Below are 18,091 nucleotides of genomic sequence, written 5' to 3'. Positions count from 1 at the left end.
GAGACAGGTGAGGACACACAAGGAACAAAGAACACAAGAGCAGAAAACTGAGGAACACAAGTACAAAGTAAAACCTGACACTGAAAAGACTAAAGCAAGATATTACAAAATAAAACAGGAAACACTTAAAACAAGACTAAGAAACATAAAACACCAAACTAAGAACCTGAAAACACGAGAAACAGGAAACAAGCTTACGGACAGCTTAGAAGGATACAAGGAAACACACTAAAGACTGAAGTAAACACAAGACTAGGAAACACACAAGGCAACACGAGAGAATACTAAAACAGAACTCAAAACACTGAAATACAACATAAACGAACCCAAACTATGACAAGAAGTCGTGTGAAAGAGGAGAAAGAGATGTTGAAACCCCGTCTCACCTTCTCACCTGCACAGTGGGCGCAGCTGTCGGATTGTTGGATTCACAGACTGAGAGAACTCGTCAGACGCAGAGCCCTGAAATGTTGACTGTGGAAAAGCTCGGAGGGCTTTTCAGGCTGTTTAGAGATCTGAAAAGTGATTTATTTCAGGCAAACGGAGGGCTTTCTTTCCCTCTCGGAAGAGGACTTTTCTTTTTGTGAAGCGACAACACGCTGCTGCAGCTTAATGATTCACCTGGCTGACAAAAACCTTCAAATGTCCCCCTGGCATTCGCACCATCCAATCCTTTCACAGCCACCAGCCTGAAGTATCGACCCGCTGCCCGCCTGTGCATCTGCGGCCGCCTCCAAACCCCCCGGCTTCTATTAGTGAGGAACAGGACACATACAGATCAGAGGAGGAACTGTGCCCCCAAACCTCCAATCTCTGTCAAAACTAAAAATCTCTGGTTGTTAGCTTCCATTTGGTCAAACAGCTGTGAGAGTCGTGTATTCATCTGGGGCTGTGCAGGATAAACCAGCTCTGATTGTGTCTCCTTTGTGCTGTAAACACGGTCAGAGGAAACTGATTGATCTATCCTTTTTCTGCCTCCCGGTCAGGGACAGAAACTTTCCAGACTGTCGTCGTTCTCTCTGTTTCAGCTCTTGACGTCACCGAGAGCACAAAGTACCCGTCGGCTTCGGTATGACGAGCACCAGACTTTACACAAACACGCGTCATGTTTTACGGAATCAGCTTTATCGTGACAAAGTCCAGCTTCTCCACGTCGGCACCAAATCCACAACTCGACAGCTTTTCACTTCCCATCGATCACTCCACAGTCTCTCCCTCCCCTCAGGTTAAGAGTGTGGGTGTCATCTTTGACAGCAGTCCAAGCTCCACATCGTATGTCCACATCGCCTCCGCCTGTCCCACACTCCCAACAGCACCGCCATCCTTGGTTACATCCCACATTGACTCCTGGAACCTGCTTCTCTTTGGTCTCCCTCTCAAGTCCATCTACAAACTCCAACTGGTCCAGAACTCTGCCGCTCGCATCATCATCCAGATCCAGAACTCGCTCTGTTAATCACATCACTCCTGTCCTTCAGCAGCTTCATCGGCTCCCTAAATTAAATTCTGCTGGTCAGCTTTAAGGCCGTCCTTAACCTGGAGCTGCCGTACCTCTCTGACACCCCTGCACATCACCCCCCCACTCGCACTCTCAGGTCGTCCTCTTCCCTTCAACTTCACCTGTACCACCTTCACGCCTGATCACCACGGGGTCCAGAGCCTTCAGTCGGTCTCCCTCCCACCTCACATCCGTAACACTGACTCTCTTTCCATTTTTAAATCTCATCTCAAAACACGTCTTTTTTAAAATTGGCATATTCAGTCTGACAAATCCACTACATCCTGTCATTTGTCTTTTTAATGTTAATGTCATCGATGTAATTGTTACTTTGTTGCTTTCTTTGCTTTGTAACTTGACCTTAAAAGTTTTGACTGCAACCTTTAAATATTATTGTTGGTCAGGTATGTTTAACACACAAGGAATATAACTTGGGTAGACTGTGCTCTCTTGGTAGAACGTAAACATGAACAGATAATTGTTTCTGAAAGGTAGTTTTGCTAAAGTTAGATATATTGGTTTTTAACAGTGTGCATAATGCTGCCTCACATCTCTGCAGATCTGTCGGAAGTGTTGGTCATGAAAGTCCTAAAAATGACGATCGGCAAAGTCCACATTTATCCACATCTTCATGATTTGTTGTCGCCACTGCACAGCGGCCAACGTGCCTGTTTGAAAAGCTGGTGACGGACTTTGGAAGTTGAAACCTTCAAAACTAAACGGGAAGACGTTCTGGACTACCGGGAGAGAAATGTTGGATTCATTAATCCTCAATTTATGGTCACCTCCTTGTGTGTTGTCTCGTCTGTTGTTTACATCTGAATAATCAGGAAGTTGGCGACAGCATGAGCTCTCTGCTCTGCCTTCTGATGGTTTCCTCCAATAACAGTCGTGGATGTTTCTAAAGAGAAGTTATGGAGCTTAACGTTCGCAGTTCCACTAATGAAAACACAATAACAACCTAATGTTCAATCAACAGGCAGAGAGGTGAACTTAAAGTGTGTGTGTGGGGGGGGTCTTTGACCTCTTTAACCTCCTGGTGCTACTACAGCACATCTATCTGTCAGTCAAATCAGCACGCCCCTAATTATGAAAATGACTCTCAGGTTTAATCAAGTCTAAAAGGACGAGTTATAAAAGAAATTCACCCGTTTACAGTTTAAAGAAGCCAGAGTACTAAAGTGTGTTTAGCACCAAGCTGTAAAGGTGAAACTCTTTAAATGGGACTTTATGAGGCTTTTGCAGCGAGCCTCAAGTGGACATTTAAGGAACTGCATTTATTTATTTATTTATTTTTTTGCACTTCCACTTTGGCTTCTTTTCCGACACTGGCGTTTGCCTCTTGATAAAATCCGACTTAGTCCCAAGAAACATGCAAACGACACATTTCTGAAGGACCCAGTGGTTACAGACTACTTTATTAGTTGTTGGGTGTAGTTAACATTCTGACCTCTAGGGGTCACCACCTTCAGTTTATATCACCTTACCTGCATGATTTTGACTCATACTCATCACTTACTGCTTTTTTTTACTCATTTGTCGTGGATTCTAAATCTTTCATGTCTAAATTTTGATTGTGTGAGCCCACTTCCCCTGCAAATATTTGTTTGTGTTACGACAGCAAACTGAAAAAGCTTTTTCGTGAAGGAGCTGCAGGCTGAATCTCTGCCGTGCTAATAAACCAAAGTGTTTCTGAAAAGGTCATAAAGTATTACTCCAGGCTTCATGTTTCTGATGAATACCTGGGCCCCGTCCGTTCTTACCTGTTGTTTTTATTCTGTCCGAGTGAGAGCGGTCAAACAGTGCACAGTGTGATGAAGGGGGGAGCAGAGGTGAGTGCAGGCGAGGAAGAGGAGGAGGATTGGATAGAAAGAGCTTTTGTCCTGCTTACCTTTGATCTGACAGCTTGTTAACAAGAGAACATCTTCTTGTGTATTCTGGATCTTTCTCTCTGTCTCTCTCCCCCGCTGTGTTCATCATCCACAGGTGTGCCTTCATTCTCCATGACTCCTGAGGAGCTCTGCTCACACCAGTGTCCTGCTGTACCGTCTTTCACTCTGCACATTCCCATCAAGACGGATTAACTCCTCTTGTGGAATTGTGCCCCCTTTTATATATTTTTAATATCTATATTCGAGCCTCTTAGAGAAAACTCGAGCCCGACTGATTAATCACACGGCCGACATCCGCTCATGCAGTGACTGACGGTATCGGCTACTTTTATCGCAGCTATGCCCCGATGTTATTAAGATTTATTAACCCGTCTGTACGAGTTCATTTGAGCTTCATTGTGTTACACTCGAAGTTCTCTTTCGCCAGCAGAGGGCGCTATATGGATTACAACAAGCATCATCACTGCAGTCCAGTCACTACCTCTTCTTTGTTATATTGTATTTAAGTGTTAAAGGGGACATGTTATGAAGAATCCACATTTACAGTCTTTAGGGGCTACAGACCCAGAAAATTTGAAATAAATCCATCCAGTTATTTGTTTGTGGCCTGTGAAAAAAAGAAACGCTACGTTTCAATTTTTCTTAGTTTGTGACATCACAATTTGAATTCTGGTAAAAAAAAATAAATAAAAAAATCCTCGCCTGGTATCTCCTCCCATAGACTCCACCACAAGACTAGAGCTAAACTTTTGCACAGGTCCTCCGTTTTTCATTGTCTCAACAGAGGAGTGATGTCTACTGGGAAAACTCAGGGGGGCGGGGCTTATTGCATTTAAAGAGAGCTGGTTTCTGCAGGGTCACAAACCTCCTCTGCTGCTTCATGTTATATTTGGACCAAAGCCCTGTTTCCTATCCCTCTTCGTGCATCTTCTCCCTCTATCCATTTTTTTGTGAAGTCCCCTTACATTACATTTTTTATGAATTGGCGCGAAATAAAAAAAGATTGATTGATTTGATTGACAGTGATGATGTCACTGTTAGCGGCTGGTGAGTGAGTGACCTTTCTTTTTTGTGCTGAATGGGTCCACTACATATAACTCTCCAACATCCACCATTACAGACCCAACCCTACCTGACTGGGTCATGATTTGAGTTTAGTGACAAAGTAATATAGTCAAACTCTGTGTTGACTCTTTAAATCCAGAACTTTGATCCCCACAGAGAGGCGCCTTGCATCGTCTGATCAGGAACTACCAACCATCTTATTATCATGTCAGAAACCACTGGGTCTGATCTGTAGCCGCAGCCTGACTCACACTGACTCACACATGCACCGCACACCAGGAGACACCATCCCTGTCCAACGCTATGATGAGAATGTATGCCTTTATATCAACGCTATGTTTAGCCCGCCACACTCCCAATATCAACGAGAGAGCAGAGGAGAAGGAACATACGTGTTGAACATGCAAACACTGCTTGCAGCCATCTATGGACGCGTGCTTGTTGAAAGACATAAACGTCTTCCCCTTCCTCCCACCTGAGCTTCATTTTCCTGCGAGCATCCTGTTGCATTCTTACAGCAGGAAATATTCACCTGTGTTTACACGTGCAGCTCACACAGATAATTTCAGGATGTTTTCAGCATCAACTTTGAAGTCTAAAAGCACCAACTCTGTCCTCGTGCCTCAGACTCTTTTGGACAGCACAATCCTTCAGCATGTAAAAGATGTAACTCCTTCTGTATGCTGCTGCTCGACAGACTCGTCCTGACGGGATCTTGTGTTGATGTTCCTCCTAGAGGTCATCGCCCGTGTTACTACGACTAATATTTCCAATAAACAGTAAATAGATGGATAGTTATCACTGGATGCCTCTCACACTTGCTTTGCAGTAACCATGGCGACCCAATGGATAGCTTTCTGACAGCCATATGCTGTGTTGTTCATCCTCCATGTTAACTATTAAACACACAGGGAGGAGGGGAGAGGCAGACAGAGTCTCAGAGGAGGAGGAGGAGGAGGACATATGCACAGATTGTCTGACACATTCAACACTCTGCTGATTACTGTGACACCTTCATACAGGACAGGCTGACGAGGGGAAACACTCCACCAGCATCCATAGACGCACTGCAGATGTGTTAGCTGTGGGAACTCTCTGCAGGCTCAGGATCTGGGACAAAGGTCACTTAGAAGATGTTTTTGTACTTTAAAGTTTCTGTTTTCGATGGGTGTAAATCACTCAAAGTATATGGCTGTGCACGAAACTGCAAACTATTCAAAGACTAAATATGACGTCACATTGAGTACGCAGTATATTAGTTTATTATTTACTGAAGGGGTGGACAGCAGTTGTTTGTTTACTGTTTATGATGCTTGCTCAGTTAACCCTTTATCGGGCAAGTGACTGTTTTTGGTAATTTCAGTACACATTACATTATGGCCGCCTTTCTGCACCTCATTAAGGTCGAGAAGCATGTGATCCTCACTCAGCCAATCAGAAGAGATCCCCATGTGTCACTCATCTTGCTATTGTGGCATTTGAACCAAATATGCTAACTTTGTCAGTTTATTTTTCTAAGTGAAATTATATATATATTTTTTTTTTACAGATATGAAGTTCTGTTATGTCTCCCAATAACACTGAGGTGGAATTTTCAATGAGTTTCAATGAGTGCCCTATAAAGGGTTAAAAGAGCTCAGACCGGAAGTACGTCACATGACTGCTAACAGCCTGCTAACAGTCTGGTTAACATGCTAACAGTCAGGTTAGCATGCAGTACGTCAATATTGAAGTAGGAGTATTATTTGTAGTATGTGGTTTTGGAGCCAGACACAAGGGCGCACTCACACCAGGCAATCAGCCCTCAAGTCCACTTCGTTAGACGAGTGTGATCGAAACACTTTCCAGGTCTTCGCACGGTACAGTTCATAGACGAGCACAAGCACTCAGGGACACAACGCTGACAGCCTTCATCATGAAGTCTGTATCTGACTAACATGACTCCAGATAAGACGCACAGTCTTAAAGAGACCGGACAGTGCATCTAGTGCATGCATGTTGTGTTACGACGTCCGTGCTCGGGCCCGGTTAGCCCTGGGGCAGTCGTTCTTTAGCAAGGTAAGGGACAACTTTGCCAGTGTGTAAGAGTCCGGCCTAAGTCTCCATCTTGGCCAGTCGCATCTCGGTGTGCAGTGTACATTCACAGCTGGAGGAGTGACGTGCACAGCTGTGTGGGAATGGACCAGTCGGTGGTTCTGATGTCTCATATGTACTTGTGTTTGCTCCTGAGCGATGACTTGTGGAATTTGCTTTCATTTACAAACCAGTGAATTTGAAAACCTGATCAGTTCAATGAAAAGCGAGAGGGACTTTTCATCCAACCAGGAGAGATTACAGACGCAGCTTTGTTATGTAATGTAGCAGATATTAAAATACCCAGAATGCTCAGCGGAAACTCCTCCTGGATCTCTGCTGAATACTCCATTACATTAAAGCTTATCTCCTGTTGAGGCCCTGTGACAGACGCTGATTTAATGCAGAGCACACAGAGCCGCCGCACCGAAATTAAACACAATCACACAGAGAGACGCAGGACCGCTGATAGGAGCGTCCTCATTACACACTGAGATGCACTGAGTTAAATATAAAGAAAAAAAACAGCAGCAGAGGGAGAGCATTTCAAAACATGGATCGACTTCCATCCTGCTCACACGTTTAACAGACAAGAAATAAAGTACAGTCGGAAACAACCGTCATAATGTAACTTTAAAAAATGCAGGGCCGTGTCCAGATGTGTGACTAACTACTAACAACACCGCTGGAGCAGTTCTTTTAACTCGGGCCCGACCGATATTGGATTTTTGAGGCCGATAATGGGGAGAGAGAAAATCCGGTTCCATTGTATCAGCCGATATTTGTCTTCGATCTTTGGTTGATCTGTAGCGAGAGACTCAAATCCAGTCCATCCGGCACTTTGTGGAAAAGATTTATAACGAAGACAAGATGGTCACTCAACTGGAAATTAACTGTACGTATTTGCATCACAGTTCGAAGCCGCTGGAGGGTGATGATGCTTGTTGTAGTCCAAACAGCGCCCTCTGCTGGTGACCGAGAACGGCCAGTGAAAAACAATGATACTTAAATGAAATGCTCTTTAACTGGTGAATAAGTCCTGTAATATCTGCAGGGTACCTAACAGATAAACTAATATCGGCCCGATAATAACTTATTCGGGCTCTACTTTTATCACAAGACACACCCCTGATAAGGCAATTATAGCCAATCATAGTTGAGGATTTTGGGGGGACATCTGGGTTGGCCAATCAGGAGAGACCGTGCTGAGAACAAAATGTCATAAAAATCTGAAGAATGAGGCCAGAAGAAACATCTGTCTGCAGTTCTTCCACCTCTCAAAGGAGCGACACGGCCAGCGAGCATGATGTCTACTTCAGCTTATTCCCGACCCTCCTCCTCTTCTTTAATATTTTATAAGGTTTCTTTATTGTTGATATCCTGCTTTAAAGTGAGCTGGTGGTGCCAATACTGTTTCTGCTGCAGGCTCCTGTTTTCTTCTGCTGTGATGTACAGCAAACAGAGGACGGCCATCAGCTTCCACCAATAAAGTGTAACAGCCCGCAGTGCTTGTTGTCACAGTCACAGCTGAATTATTAGCCTGAAAGACGTCTGTGTCAGCCGGCGTGTAAAAAGCCACTGTAAGGGAAACAAACGGTCTACAGTTAAAGCTGCTGCCTCTCTATGAGGGTGCAGACCGGGCCCAAAGAATCCAGCTTAAACCGACCCCTATTCATGGGCCTGAAAGCTGGGACTGATGCCCAACTAAATCTTTGTTTATACATTGTCTTTGTACAGATCAAGTTATCGGTTGTTTGAGCGTAGCTGCAGATCTCTGTGCTTCATCGTCTCTTTACATGAAACAAACGACTTTAATTTGAGTGGAAAAAACTTAACCTGCAAGGAGCTATAAAGTAAGACAATCAGAGTTAATCTGTTGTGTAATTAAAAGAAATGCTAACATAATGAAAGTCTTCGATGCGGTCAGTGTCAGTGAGCTCTGCGGCCTTCGACCTCTAAACACACAGTCTTCCCTCTCTTGTCTTATGATTGACGTTGAGTAGCCCTGCTGCACGTCCAGGTCGAGACAAAAAGGCAGAAACACGTCTGGCCTTTCCTCTGTGCTTCACTCAAGGAGGACATGGTAGGTGTGTGTGTGTGTGTGTGTGTGTGTGTGTGTGTCCTCTTCCTCGGTCCAGAGTTTATCTGCTTTAAAAAGACGGCAGGTGGCAGCTCGGTTACAGCTCCCTCACCCTGGAGGAAGAGGAGGGAGAGAGCGAGGAGATCAGGCTTATCGTGGCTCCACAGTACTGAAGGAAGAGAGTGGAGTCACGTCACCTGTACTACAGTCCTGAGAGGACAGGTGGAACAAGCCAACAGTCTGCACTCACACTGAACAGTGAAGGGAGCTGTGATTGACAGCTTGGAAATTGTTCAGGTGTCCTTTTTAGTTGTTTCTTTTTGTTCCAGCTAAAATCAATGTTTCCATACAATTCACTCAACAACATCTGGTTCAACAAGCAGTTTATCCATCCATCCATTTTCCTCCACTTATCCGAGTATCTGAGCTCCCTCCGAGTGTCTGAGCACCCACATCTCTCAGACTGGAGGAAACACATGTTTCATGGATTCTTTTGGTCACAAAGCTCACGATCGTAGGTGAGGCTTGGAACGAAGATCGACAGGTAAACTAAGAGCTTTACTTTCAGGCTCTTCGTCACGACGGTACGGCACGCCTGCATTACTGTGGACACTGTCTGTCTCACGGTCCATCTCACCCTCACTGTGAACAGGATCCCGGGATAGTTAAACTCCCTCACCTGGAGGAAGCACTGCACCGCTTTAGGTCTGTGAATCATCCTTCTCATATCTGGAACTTTTGCCGAGGCGGTCTCACAGATTTACTAACTGCTGTCAGAGACTCTTGGCCTTCATGTGGCTGACTCACCTTTTTAAACTCGCAGTATGCAATGTTTAAAAAATAAACTCTCCCTGCAGCTCCAAGTCAAGTCCCAACTCATTTTGTTAGCATGTTAGCTAGCTAACGTTAGCTTGTGTCTTGGCAGTGACGTAGTGGTCTGCTTTGGCCCCCTTGACATTATTGCATTATGAACAGTAAAGAGCCAATTTGTGAAAGTATCCTTCATTTACTGACGGCAGCTTGTCTCTTTTCAATCTCCCATTATTGACTTGGACTTCCAATTGGTTGGTTATCAATCTTCATTTCACAGAGTCATTGTTTTACCGAAAACGTGGTGGTTAATCACTTTTTGTTTCTTATTTTTAGAACGTTGAAAAGGAGCGATCAGGGATTTTTGTCGGGGAAAGACTTTGTGGATTTACGTCACTGATGATTCAAAAACACATTTTGGTTCTTTGGCAGCAGCAGCAGAAAAAAACGAGAGAAAAGCCAAGAGATTTTCTCTCTGAGCACTCGGCGACACTCATCAGTGTGAGAAATCACAGGGTGCACAAATGTCCTGTGATCATTTCATTAGGGAATATCAACGCACAAAACCCAGTGCAGGCTCACACTGTGATTTCTTTTTCCAATGTGATCAGTACTAATCAGTCTGAACAGAAGATATCAGCAGAGTCCCTGTCCTTCATCCTCAGTGTTGTGACGACCCCTCCACTCATATCCATGTTCCTGTGCGGCTGCAGGTTCCAGAAAGGCGGGGCTGTAATCAGGGGATACTCAAGAACTTGGCCCGTTGAAGTTGAGCTCCATAAAAACCCCTTGTCGGGGAAGATCTCTCTCTCTCTCTCTCTACATCGAAAGGCTCTGATAATGTTGTGGCCGATGTTTCTGGCCGACTGCTGTCACAGTCGTGCTCCACGGACAGACTCAAGAACTCTTTTGTCCCCCTATAGGCCATAAGACTGTACAACACTTCACTGTCACGGCAGGGAAGAAGCACACGGTGAACCCTGGACTCATTTTTCACTTTTTTTCTCACTCCTCATCTGCACTGCTGACCTCAGAGTCAGCCTCCAGTTGGACACTTTAATGCATATTGATAGTCACCTTACTGAGCACTGGTCACTTTAATGATAATCACCCTAATCATGTATGGTTTCATCCTACTGTTGTGTTATGCTACATCTGTAAGGGTTGACATGATCACCCTAACTAGGTCAAGTTTCACTCTATTGTCTTCAACACTTTATGCTAATCTGCTCCTCAATAGTTGGGTACTTTAATGCAATCACCCTAATCACTCCTGGTTTCACCTCATTGTTTTGGACACACTTAATGCTAATCACTGCTCCTTTATGATGCTGAGCATTTTAATGGCCCAGTCTGCATCCCTGCATTGACTGTTTAATGACTGTACTCACACCTCTGGCACTACCTCAAACACCTCTGTACATGCACATGTAACTAGTTTCTAGAAGGTCAGCACTTTGTTTCTAAGGCTCTTTAACTGTTTACAGGTCTCTTTTAACCGGCACATGTCTTTCTCTCCTCACAGGTTATGTACATTATACTATATAAGTTTTAAGTCTAATGCTAATGCTAACTGCACAGGTTTAACCTGTAATTATGTTTACTCTTAGTCACATAGGGGCTGCTAAATCTTGTTTGGGGGATTATTGTATACAGAGGGGATGGGGGACAGCGGGTGTGTATTGTAACCAATGTCTTTTGTCCTGCCTGTCTGTATACTGCTACTGGATGCCTTGAACAATAAAGTATCTGTCTATCTGTCCGTCCGTCTGTCCATCCATCTAGAGCTTGTGAGAGTTGTTTAACCCTTTGGTCTCCCATGTCTCTGTTCTGCCTTTCTTAAATGCTCCTTCAGGCGCCGGAGGTGGATAGAGGCTGGTTGAAGAACGTACAGAAGGTTTTGTAAATAAACGTTGAGTACACTTACTCTATTATCGCCAAACTGAGTGTTTATTGTTATTGTTATTGCCTAGCCTGCGGAACAGTCCTTACATTTCACTGCACATCTGTATGGTTCTGAGTTAGGTACCGGTGTTCCTGCACACCTTGGTGTCCCTGTGCTGCTGGTTTTGTTTTTTGTGTTATTTAGTTTGAAGTCCAGCTTTATAAAAACCCTTCTCGGGAAAGATGGCTGTCTCTCTCATCTTGATCACACACTGGAGGAGCGTCGCAGCACGGCTGTATTGTATAAAAAAAACTGGTCTTTGATTCCTATTTTGATGTTGCAATTTAAGAGTCGGGTTGTAACAGTCATGTGCAGACGAACATCTTACTGCATGCAACCTATGAGCAGGGGAAATACTAGAGTCTGTTGGGAGCACTGGGTGAAATAAACCCTGGTTTCCCTCTAACCAGGGTTCATCATCATGAGGTTAAATATAACTGACGAGATTAACACAGATTTACAAATTCACATTTTGGTATGATTTACTTAAAAACGACTTGATGACTACAAGTCCAAAATCCACCACAAGAACTGATGATGATTTCAGGTTATTTGTGCTAATCTTGGTGCACCAGTAGCTCAGTCCGTAGGGACTTGGCTTGGGACCTGGAGGGTCGCTGGTTCATGTCCTGGAGCGGATGAATCTGGAAATTGGTCTGGAGAAGTGCCAGTTCAGTTGTTGCCATAGCAACAGGCCGTCCCCACCAACCATCAAGAGGAACCTCCAGGAGCTCACCAGCCCTCAGGACAATACCGGGTAAGTGTCTTGCAGAGAACCTGAAGAATTAGTCTGACCCTTATAAAATAGGAACAAACAAAGGCATATGAAGAGATTTTTATTTTGCATCATTCTGCACGCCTGCTCGTTGTGTCCATCGGGTCGTAACACTCAGGATTAGCGTGGAGAGGAACAGACTCCTGTAATTGTGATGTCGAGAGCGACCGCGATGAAAGTGAAGCAGCCAACATGGCCGACAATAAGCAGGCATTCAAGCTTTTCTCCCACTGATTGACACATCGGAGCAAAGTCAATGTTTGTTACTTTTTACTCTATTGGGCTTTGAGTGGACTTAGTATGATCTCAGTTTCATCGTCTCCAAATAAGAGGTGAGCTTCAGTTAGCTTTGTGCACAAACAGCCGACAGAAACAACACTGAACGTTTCAGCACTTTGTACACAAGCATCTGTGCTTCTACTTCTGAGTCTGGGTCTTCTGCCACCTTTGCTCCTGCAGGATGAATTCATGATGAGATTGAAGGAGAAATATTAGTCTGTGTGATTTCAGCTCCTGTGTCTCTCTGAACTCTGGATATTGTCTCATCTCAAACTTCCTTTTACTCTTGGTCAGAGAAATTAAAGCTGCCTTCTGCCTCGAAGCATCCTGGGAGTTTTCCTGTGAGTGTAATGGCCTAAAACTGCCTCGGCCGGCCCTGCTGTCAGACCAGTTCAGCATGCAGCCGAGTCCACCGTGGCGATACGCCAGAGGCCGTTCTGAGAGTCACTGAGGCCATTTTGTGTGTCTGCTTTTGACAGAGCTGTAATATATCACCCTGCGATGTAATCTGTCTCCTCTGTCCACTCTAATTGTGTCTCCAGCGGCTGCAGATCGCAGCCCTGCCAGGAGCCAGACCACGCCAGCTGGCTGCAGACGGCGCCCCCTCTAGGTGTGGAGGACCCCGCAGCCAGCCGTCACGCTGCAGAGGTTTGCACACGAGGAGCGTGAAGAATTAATTCAATCAGAACCACCCGCCAGATTTCCTCCGATTAAAAATAGAAACATTAATTCCAGGCTCATGCAATGTAAATTCAAATTAATTAAAACTGTATATCATTCAGCAAATAATTGGATCTCAATCATCTGTGTAATAAGAGGCGTTTGATTAATCTGCAGAAAAAAAAACATCCCAAAGTGATGAGACCTGTTCCTCCTCTCTGAGACGATGGAGTGCTCTCAGGATTGAATAAAAGCGGTGAAGAGGGGAGAAAGCGAGCACATGTTTACGATATCGAGATGGTGGAGATACGACGTGAATAGATTCTCATCCTCAGCCGAGCTCGCTGTGTCAGCGGAGCGAGGGAGCGTGAGCGGAGATAATTTAGATCCAGGACTTAAAAGCTGGCTTTGCAGTGAAGGAGAAGTGTGTGTGACTCGAGGGCCTGCAAGGAGGAAGAAGAGCGAGCATGAAGAAGAAGAAGAGGAAGGAAGGAGGCCATGCTTGACCCGGGCTATGTGGGACCGGCCCCCGGGGGTCAGTCATTCTTCTGATTTCTTTCATTTGGAGGAGCATGGTGGCGAGGCGAGATGATCCCGCTGTGCAGAAGGGACCAAACGAATTCTCACATTTGAGCCTCAGACCAGCAGCTTGCTGCGGCTGTTTCTCTAAAATGTTGTTTTTCTTTGCTTCAGTCTGATCTCTGAGCTTTAGCTTCAAATAGCTCCCTAATTAGATCTAAAGGAGGATGGACTTTAATTTGTAACCTTTGAGCTACTCACTTCCTCTGGCGTTGACTCAGATTTTTGTCCTACTAAACAAAATCATTATGAACTTCACTTTGATACGTTTTAATCACAGAACCTCAGGAGATATCTAAAAGTTACAGACGACAGTATTCAGTCATTTGTAGGTAATACCAAGCAGCTACCTCCAGTCTTAGAAAAATTAAGCGGAAGTGTAAAATCCTGCAGTTCCCCAGGTGTCCACTAGAGGCTCAGTCCAGGAATACAGGAAGTCACATACACACCCATTCAAACAGCCTGTTTTTACAGCAGACATGAACATGTTTACAGCCTGCTTCAAAAAACCAAATAGATGTGATTAGCTCATGTCTCCATCCACACACACTGTACGGGGGGAATGTTTTGATGACTCATCAGTTTTGATTGGATGAAGGATCAGAGTTATTCACAATAAGGCGTGTAGCTGAGCTGATTGACAGGTGGGCGCCGTGTAACGGTTTGTCAGGAGGCTTAAAACCCGCCTCAGCTCTCAGCCTGTCCTTAGCTTGACTCAAAGACACATTGGACATGTAGCTGCAGGAGCTCGGGATCCAACCCTCGACCTTCCTGTAGAGAGACGACCGACTCAGTCACGGCTGCCCTACTGATAAAGTCGTCGTCGTGGTTACTTAGTCTGACAGTTTCCTCTCCATGAATAAATCTGTTAAAAAAACAAACGTTTTATTCTTCTAAGCGTTTTGATTGCAGCTCAGCCTCTTTTATGTAACCATTAATCTCAAACTCCTTGTAAATGCTGTCTAAGGATGACTTTAGCGCTGCAGGACTCTTAAAGGACGGAACATAAAACTTGTGCATGCAGGGATTCACTTCTGTGCTCAAGGTGACATTAGCGCTTCTGTTCTCCTTTTCCTCTGAATCACAGGCCGGTTTGTGGAGCCCCCCCCCCCCTCGTCACAAACACACCAACGTTCGTTACCTGACTGTGGGTCACATCAGGACTGATAACTGGGTGCCTCCCGGATGGGTGAGCCTGGCTGCTGGGGCGTCGCTGGGCCTCAGCTGCTCCTGTAATTTGCTCTGACACCTCATTTTAGGAGCTTTCGCCTCCTCAGCCGCAGAGCGAGCTGGCCGCTCTGAGACTTAATCTAATCACTGCAGGACGGGGAAATATTACCCTCTGTTTGTGTCGTTCTCTGCCGTGGAACGACAAACCAAAAAAAAAAAGCACAATCAAAAGGTTTGCTCACATGTGAGGCCGTGAATGTGCGATTTTCTGCAGGTTTTGCGGTTCACGTGTGATCTGGAGAAACGACACAAGTGCTGCTTCTGAAGCTCTCAGTGAATGCTTATCATATGAGATCAAACTGCGTGTGCTCTGTGGTTCAAGTGAATTTATTCTCTCGCTCTCTCACCTACACAAACAGACACAGAATGTAATTATCAGGCTGGAGCAGACAATAAAAATGCGAGTGTGATAACAAGGCAAACAAGAGGCAGAGAGTTTGAATAAATCTTGGCAGAAGCAAAAGAAAGTTCAATATTTTGTTTGTTAATCAAGAGCTGGAGGCTTTCCTCTGGTCCCCCCCCACATCACAGCAAAGGAACAAGTCCCCAAAGCCCCGCACAGATCATCAGAAAACACAAGGAAGCCGAGGAAAAAAACAACAGTGTGAAAAGAGGCGCTCAGGCGCTGGAGGTTTAGTGAGCCAAAGAAAACTCCAATTAAGAAATGCAATAAATTCTGATGACCTTGGGCTCCGAGAGCTGCAGAAGAACAATTTCTGCAGAGGTCGAACTCGCCTTTGAATGCACTCAGAGCCACAAAACAATATATACCCAGCTAAAGACCTTCACTTGACCTTGACACATTCAGCAACACCTCCAAATACACTGCCGTCGCCTGCAGCTACGCTTCTGCTCTCTGTAATTCAGCACACGGTCCTGTTTGTGAGGTGATGTCTGACAAGCTCCTCTTACAAATAATGAGTCAGACACATAAAAAAAAAAAAGAGACGTGTGAACGAGCCCTGGCTGCATGCAGACCCTTTTCTAAAATTATCCGGCTGGAAGTCAGAGGAGGATTGGCGGCGGCGGCGGCGGAGGAGGAGGACAGCAGGTGTTGTTGCACAGTGGAGTATTTACAGATGAATTAAGCTGTAATGTCAGAGGCTGCTCCGTCGAGTGACTCGTTCTGTTGTCGAGGCAGGAGAGAGAAGTGTGTGTGTGTGTGTGTGTGTGCAGGAGAGCAAACCATCTGTCTCTGGGCAACAAAAGATGGAAGTCTTCTTCCCTCAAACAAAGAGAATCTGATTGTATGCTGACGTGAGATGAGTTTGGTTAGAGCTGCAAAGTTCCCTGATATGCTGTGATTGGTAGAGATGTCATTCACAGAGATCTTGATACTCCAGTAGGAATAAAAACCTGCTTCATAGATATTGACAAAAAGTACCTCGATATTTTTGGGCGGATTTTGCAAATAAAGATAATCGACGACATTTTGCACCCCTCAAAAATGTTTGAACAGAGTTTTAAACTAAGCTCGGAGGAGTTAACATAAGTCCAAAGTCATCAACAGTAGCCTAATGTAGTTTCAAACCATCTCTGTTGAATTGACACCAAATCCATTAAAATCCGTTTCTTCATTCCTGCCGTCAGTCAACGAGGCGTTCTTGCTAAATGACTTAAAGTGTTTTTGTTTGGCTCAAACCTCAGCTGGTTGATCGTGGTCCTCCTGAAGTGTTTCACATTCTTTGGCTAAAGACAAAAGTGATACTTCAAGCTGTCTTTAAATGATTTTAAAGCCAAGCCACCTCCATGAGAGTGACACTGTCTGTGTCAATGCTGGTGGATTTAGTGTTTTGTCCTCCTCGTGTGTGGACTCTCTAGTCTGAAAATGAGTGAAATACTCGATATTGTGATTTGGATCATCTTTAAAACAACAATAAGAGATTATATGAGAGCAGAGGGGACTATCAGGCAGCCGGGCTCAAAGTTTAGAAGTTGCTCAGGAGAGATTATCACTTCCTCAGCTCCGTCAGTCAAATATTCCTGCACAGCTCCTGGAAATATTTAGACGTAAACGTTGACTGTTTGGCTCCTCTGTGTGGGAGCAGGGACGTCAGCGATTTCTCTTTCTGTGTCTGTGTTGATGGAGAGGAGTCGGGGGGGAAAGAAAGCTTTAAATATTATTGAGTTTAATGCTTTGGCGGAGGTGGAAAGAAGGCCGGGGTTATAATTGAAAATGAGCTGAAAAAGGCTGACAAAAGCTCCGCTGAACTGATTATCTTTTATTCATTAGAATTTCCATCTTGTGAGACCCCACCAGGAAGAAAATTGGAATTCACTGTCACCGCCGCTCGCTCGCTATTTGGATTCAGCAGACGTGCGGCGGTGAACGTGCTTCTATTCAGTCAGCACACAAAGCAGAAGAACATGAACCCAGAGCAAAGATGGAAGAACAAAGAGTCCAGATATACATGACCAGGACCAAACCTGTGACAGGACAGAGACCACGGCCGTCCAGATTCATTCACACCCAGAGATTCAACACTTGTCTTTTATCGTCCGCTTAGAGGTGCTTTTAAAGATCTTTGTAGCCTTTGCTTTGCTTTGATTGGACATGGAGACGGAGGCTCCAGGTCAGGTTAGACAGTCTGTTTATAGACTGGCACAGGAAGGAGTCTTAAAACCAGGAAGTGAGTTAGCATTTTAGCACCATGGCTTTCTAACTCTAAAAGTCAATGGGGATTTTGAATGTGTTTGTGTTTAGACGCCTGAAATAAGGTCTGTGGTTAACACAAGCTGAAGAGATGTTGACGTTTTGTTAGATGAGATAAACGTTAGCTAAGACCCCACTTGTGAGTGTTAAAATTAGTCCTGTTTTTCAGAGCTCTTGTAAATATTAGGTTAATAAACAACTTATTTAGCTAACGTTTAGCTAGCTTGTCAAAACCGCTGATTAGATCGATGAAGCATAACGGTCGTGACGTCAAAATCAACCGACCGCGGTGGAGTTAGCTTGTAGCGCAACGTTAGCTTGTTACTTCTCTCGGCTGCATTAACTCTTCAAACTTCATATAAATGGTGTTCCTATGAATGCACCACTAGCTTACCATTTCCCGTTTCTGATACCGGAATGAGGCTAACTGAGGAAGTTTAAAGAGAGAAAGTGTGTGTGTGTGTCTGTGTGTGTGTTCATTTCCAGGTTGTTTTCTCTTAATACAAACGTAAAGAAGTGAGATAATTAAAGAAGCACACAATGCGTGACACA

This window comes from Symphodus melops (genome assembly GCF_947650265.1).
Source record: "Symphodus melops genome assembly, chromosome: 5".
NCBI lineage: Eukaryota > Metazoa > Chordata > Actinopteri > Labriformes > Labridae > Symphodus > Symphodus melops.
This window is presented reverse-complemented; position numbering follows the sequence as displayed.